This window comes from Mastomys coucha, unplaced genomic scaffold (genome assembly GCF_008632895.1).
Source record: "Mastomys coucha isolate ucsf_1 unplaced genomic scaffold, UCSF_Mcou_1 pScaffold23, whole genome shotgun sequence".
In the NCBI taxonomy this organism is placed as follows: domain Eukaryota; kingdom Metazoa; phylum Chordata; class Mammalia; order Rodentia; family Muridae; genus Mastomys; species Mastomys coucha.
This window is the reverse complement of record NW_022196906.1, coordinates 105,041,224-105,048,006: the sequence shown is the minus strand read 5'-3', so window position 1 is coordinate 105,048,006 and position 6,783 is coordinate 105,041,224.

The window sequence follows — 6,783 nt, the reverse complement described above, 5'->3', positions numbered from 1 at the left end:
GGGTCGTTTTCAATGAGACTTGCTGTCCTGTGATTGAGTCAACCTTACAAAGCAACTTTACAACCCAGCAGGTATTAATAGGTGTGGCACTGTCATGAAGGCACAAAAATATGTGGCTCCTTACCTAATACAGTATGTCAGGGTTTAACAGTACCTAAGAGGCCAGGCAAAGAGCACACACTTATAATTCCAGCATTTTAACTTAGGAGACTAAGGAAGGAGGGTCATGAGCTTGAGGCCAGCCTCAAGATCCTGTTTCAAAAAGGAGGGCAGGAGGCAGGAGTTGCGCGACGGCTCAGAGGGCACCTGTACACACCTAATCACCTGAATTTGTTGCCTAGAAGCCACATCCTCTGACCTCTGCTCTCACATCTGGCATGCTCATGCCCACACGTACATCATATACACAATAATGAGTGGATTTTTTTTTTCAAATGACTTTTTTCATCTTGTACAGAGCAGAAGGGAGGCTTTGTGAGATAGAGATTAGAAAGGAAACTGGGGGGTCCTGAGAGAGTTAGCTGGAGAAGCAAAGAAGGGAGTAGTTGGGGTGGAAGAATTCTTCTTGAAGTCTGTAAGTTAGTATAAACGTGATTCTATACACCCCAAGCACCAACAGACAGAGAGGTATCTGCCTTCAGGAAACCTGACCACAAAAGAGAAGTAGGGTAGCAAGAACAAATCAGAGCAGCTGAGAAGGAACTCAGTCAGAAAACGTGGAAGGGTGACTCGGAGCAGAGAACTTTCTGGAGAGGCGCGGGGGTGGGGGGGATACATCAGTTTGAATTACATCACTTCATTTATATGTGATGTCCCTGGAGAAGGATCCAGTACTTGCTGGCCTAATGTTTAGAGTTCACTTAGCATGCTGCTTTCCCGTGTCAGTAAATAGTCTTTAAAGCATTTAATGAATCGTAACAGTCCCATCATGGAAATGGGCCATGAGTTATTCTTCTCATCCCCAAGTCTGGACCTTGGGACTCTTTTTTATACAAATGCTGCTGTTGAAGAGTCTTGTCTCTCTGGTCACATCCACTGGGAGGACTGTTTTAGCTGATTTGCTATAAATAGTCTTTGGACAGCAAGAACGAGAGCAGGAAGGCCAGTTAGGCTATCCTAGTAACTCTGATTTCAGCAGAGTTAGGAAGAGGTAGTTTCACTCTAAAGAAATTTTAAACAGAGAGGCAGCAAGATTTGCTTGGAACATTGATTTCCAGTGTGAGACAAAAGGCAATAGATAACACTTAAGGGCTCGACCTTGAACAACTGAAAGGATTGCAGTTGCTGTCAACCGAAAGTTTGGAAGTCCGAGAAGCTCTGAAAGGCTTAGAGAAACAATCTTCCCAGACTTTATATGCTCCAGTTACCTGGCAGACATCTGAGCAGGAATGTCAAGTCTATAATATGCAAGTCATTGAGTCATGAAATACCTAGGTAAGAAATACAAATGTATGCATCTACCTACAGATTAGGACTACGGGCAGCACCTTGAGGATTAAGAGGAAGTATTCTGGGTTAAGGCTTCCTTTGGTGTAGGATGGTTGTGTTTGTAGGTAGTTATGAATTACTTTATATCCTTTCATATCTTTTATATACATTAATATAATTACTATCTCCAGTTCACTCATTTATATTTTAATTTTGTCACCTTGTTTTGTTTTGTTTTGTTTTTTGAGACAGGGTCTCACTATGTATCCCTGGCTAGCTTGGAATTTTCTAGTAAACCAAATAGGCTTCTAACTCACAGAGACACACCTACTTCTGCCTCTTGAGTGCTGGAATTAAAGGGATACAACATTATGCTCAACTATTCTTTTTTATATATGTAAGATTTGTTTTTAGAATTATTTTTTGTGTATGAGCATTTTACCTACAGGTGTGCCTGCACACCACGTATGTGCCTGGTGCCCATGGAAGTCAGAAGAGGGCACTGAATCCCATGGAACTATAACTATGAAAGCTGTGAGCAACCAGGAGGGTGCTGGGAGTTAAACCCAGGTCCTCTGAAAAAACAGTCAGTGCTCTTAACTGCAGAGCTATCTCTCCAGCCCCCTCCTCCTGCCCCTTTTAAATACTGGCTTTGTCTTCCCAAGATTATATATTTTTTGAGAAGAGGTCTATTTTCTACACACCATCACTCCATATCCCTATGGCATACTTACAATGTGCATAAAGTAAATATGTAAATACAGAGCTTTTTGTTTCTTCTTCCTTTTTTTTTCGTAAAGGGTCAACTTTTCTTGCTGTTTCTCTGTCTAGCCTGGCCTCACCATGTAGCCCAGTGTGGCCTTGAGTTTGTGATGATCACTTAATATTTAACTTAGACACATCGAAATGCCCTGGCAAAATAAAGGCAGAGACAGAAATTTCAATCTATTGCAACTTGTGGTCATTTCAGGTCAGATAAAAGAACCCTCTGCAAAACCAAGAAAAAATCCTAATGCTTCATCACATTTGCTTTATACTCAGACTTCCTGAGGCACCAAGAACGGTCTCAATAACTCCACTCTGGGTCCAACAAGAGTAAGGTTCTCACAAGAGCCCTTGATTCACCAAACTGTGGGAACTACTTTCCTGCTCCTTAGAACAGTGGTTCTCAGCCTTCCTAATGCTGTGAACCCTTAACGGTCCCTCATGTTGTGGTGACCCCCCAACCATAAAATCACTTCATTGTTACTTCATAACTTTTGTTACTGTTATGAAATATAGTGTAAATATCTGGTATGCAACCCCAACTCCCACTCTGTAGAGAGTTACTATAGCTGGAAAAATTCTGTGACTGGATAAATCTGAGCCATATGTTTCACCTCTAGTTAACCCAAAAGTGCATGGAATACAAGCTAGAAGTGGTTCCTAAGACGGAAGGACAGGGCACTGTCACCAGGTAAGAAAAGGTGAGGTGCTACCTCCCAGATAAGAAAATGGTGGTGCATGCCTTTAATCTCAGGGAGGCTGAGGCAGGCAGCATCTCTGTGAGTTCGAGGCAAGTCTGGTGTACAAAGTTAGTTCTAGGAAAGCTAGGGCTACACAAAGACACCCTGTCTGGAAAAGTCAAAAAAGGAAAAAGAAAATGGATATGAATGGTCAGAAACCATGCCTGCTATACCAGTTACACCAGAACCTGGGCTTCTGTAAGCCTGGGGTGTGGTGGCGCATTTATACTCAACCCTAGGAGGCTCAGGAAGAGAAGATGGCATTAAACTCAAAGCTAGTCCGCCTTCAAGAAGAACATTATGGTTTGAATAAGTACTTGGTTCCCAACTCGGGGTATGGTTTGGGGGGGGCTGTGGAATGTTATCGAGAGAAGGGGCCTGGGTGATTGGCATGCTGGGAGCTGGCCTCGACTTTCAGCTGAGCACTGTTATGCCTGATCCACCCAGAAGCGAAGAGGCCAAGCCACACACATCTGCCCCTGTCAACTCAGCCAAGATGGCCGGCTGTCCCCTTAAAGCTTAAGCGGACATAGATCCTTCCTACCTTAAGGAGTTTCTGTCAAGTATTTGATCCCAGCAGTGAGAAAGAAGGAGAAAGAAGGGGGGGGGGAGAAGCCTGCCTTGATACTTACCTTGAATGTGTCCCAATTTTGTGTCCCTCCCTTCATCATCAGGCTGTTACAGAATCAGTTGTCACTACTTTGTATCACACACCAAAAGTAAATATTGAGGCATGACAGTAAAAGTTAACTATCTGGAAGGGTCAGTATTTCAGCACCTCACTTTCCAAAACACTCCCACCTGGCCTTGCAGGTTGCTTCTCGTCTTTATGACTCTTTCCTATTGTCAGTTTGCAGGAAAGTATTCATTTGCCTTCCTCCCGTGCCCTCGGGACAGGGTGTCTGCTGACTGAGAGGCCTGGGAAACCACCACGGAGGCAGATGAAAGTGAATCAGCTAGAAGGGCATTGACCCAGGATAGAGTCTTGAAAAGGCATCTACGAATAGCATTCCTCTCTAGCTTCACCGGCTCCTCTCTGTACTAAGAAGTCATTTCCCCTGTGCGGTGCGTGACCTGCTTCATATAACATGGGTAACATTTCATTTAAAATCTTCTGTAAACACCACTAACCAGTATGCCCGGAAACAGAGGAATGGATGCAGGAAATGGGGTTCATATACGTAATGGGATTCCTTGTAGCCATAAAGAACTAAGTTATGTCACTTGCAGGAAAATAGTAGCCGGTGGATGGAGGTTGTAATTACCCAGCTAAGCCAGTCCCAGAACGGTAGGTATCTTATCTTTTCTCTTATTTGTGGTTCCTGGGTCTTATGTAGTTCCACGAAATCATGCATATATAAAATGAAGACAGAAGTGCGGTTATCTAGGGAGCAAAGAGCACACAAATGGGAGGGGAGGGGCATGAAAAGGGAAAGAAGAGAGTCGGGAGATCTGCTCAGTGTGCAGTAGATACCTGTCTGAGAAGTTTTCAAACTGGAGAAAACTTCAAAATCAAAGAATTTGCCGTGGAGCGTGCACCACTTTGGCATGAAGAGATGTGGAGATGGTTTCCCCCCATCTGCTCCTCTCCTCCAAGAAGCACTCGCCATCCATGAGAAAGATGGGCAGACGAACGATTTCTAGAGTTAGGTCACGAGGTGCTGGGCCCGCTGGGGAGTGGTTTTTGTTAGCAAGCATGTTGGAGGGAACCTCCTCCACTCTGTGGTCCTGTTCACCAGAACTGTAGGAATTGGGTTTGAGAAATTAAAATGAGACATGATAATGAAACCCATGAGGTGTGGCTATTATGTTTTCTGTTACAGGAGGGATGACAGAGTATCTCACTATGTGTTTGAATGTACCAAGTAGGTCCACTGAACAGTGTGTTCTACATATCTCAGTCTTGTCTACTGTTTCACACAGAGATGCTAACAAATAAAAGACACTAGAGTGCTAATCTTAATCAAATGGAATTTCTGGAGCCTGAGCCATCAGCTGTTAGTTAAGATCAAGATCTGCTCTTAGAGAGGACTCCAGTTTGGCTTCTAAGACCTGTGGGGGGAGGGGATCAAAATTACCTGTAACTCCAGCTCCAGGGGATCCAACATCCTGCTTGGTCCCCACCGGTGCCGTACTCAAATGCACAAAGACGTGCATATACTCATATACATAATTAAAAATAAAATCTTTAAGAAGTGAGGCTACCAATTATCTTTTTTTTTTTTTTATCTTTTGTTTACTTTTTTACTTATTTTAAACTCCAGATTTTATTCCCCTCCTGGTACACCCTCTGATTGTTCCACATCCCATACCTCTTCCCCACCCCCTGTCTCCAGGAGGATGTTCTACCTCCTACCCCCCACCCCATAAGACCTCTAAACTCCCTGGGGCCTCCTGTCTCTTGAGGGTTAAGTGAATCTTCTCTGACTGAACCCAGACCCAGCAGTCCTCTGCTGTGTATGTGTTGGCGGCCTCCTATCAGTTGGCGTATGCTGCCTGGTTGGTGGTCCAGTGTTTGAGAGATCTCGGGGTCCAGGTTAATTGAGACTGCTGGTCCTCCTACAGGGTCACCCTCCTCATCAGCTTCTTCCAGCCTTTCCCCAATTCAACCACAGGGGTCAGCAGCTTCTGTCCATTGCTTGGGTGCAAATATCTGCATCTGACTCTTTCAGCTGCTTGTTGGGTCTTCCAGAGGGTAGTCATGCTAGGTCCCTTTTTGGGAGCGCTCCATAGCCCTTGGGCTATGCCGCTGGACCTCTTTTTCCTCAGGCTCCTCTCCATTTCCATCCCTGTAGTTCTTTCAGACAGGAACAACTATGGGCCAGAGTTTTGACTATGGGATGGCAACCCCATCCCTCCACTTGATGCCCTTTCTACTGGAGGTGGACTCTACAAGTTTCCTCTCCCTAGTGTAGGGCATTTCATCTAAGGTCCCTCCTTTTGAGTCCTGAGAGTCTCTCATGTCCCAGGTCTCTAGTACATTCTGGAGAGTCCCCCCAACCTCCTACCTCCCCAAGGTTGCCTGTTTCCATTCTTTCTGCCGGCCCACAGGGCTTGAGTCCTTTCTCCCCACCCAATACCTGCTTATGATTTGTCTCGGTTTACTTACTCCCATCCTGCTACCAATTATCTTAATTTTTGCTTTTCTAAGTGTTCCTGTAGTCTATCTGTAGTCAGGTGGATTTATTTATTTGTTTATTTATTTATTTACATCCCAAACTGCTCCCCCTCCTATTCCCTCCCTCACAGGGTTCCTCTTCCCACTCCCTTCCCCCAATTGCCTTACTCTCAACCCCCTCCCCTTCTCCTCTGAGAGGTTGGGCCCTGTCTTGGGTATCCTCCCACCCTGGCACATCAAGTCTCTGCCAGATTCAACGTATCCTCTCCTATTGAGGCCAGACAAGGCACCCATGAAGCCTGAGCTGCCTGTCCATTACTCATGTGCTGGGGCCTCTTTCCAGCTCCCATATGTTCTTTGGTTGATGGCTCAGACTCTGAGAGCTCCCAGGGCTCCAGGTTAATTGACTCTGTTGGTCTTCCTGTGGGGTTCCCATCCCTTTCAGGGCCTTCAATCCTTCCCATAGCTCTTCCGTTAAGAGTCCCTGACCTCTGTCTAATGTTTGGCTATGGGAATCTGCATCTGTTTCGGTCAGCTGCTGGGTAGAACTTCCCAGAGGACAGTTATGCTAGGCTTCTGTCTGGGTAGAACCTCTCAGAGGACAGTTATGCTAGGCTCCTGTCTGGAAACATAGCAGGGGATCATCGGTAGTGTCAGGGATTGGTGCTTACCCATGGGATGGGTTAGGATGCTTACCCATGGGATGGGTTAGGATGCTTACCCATGGGATGG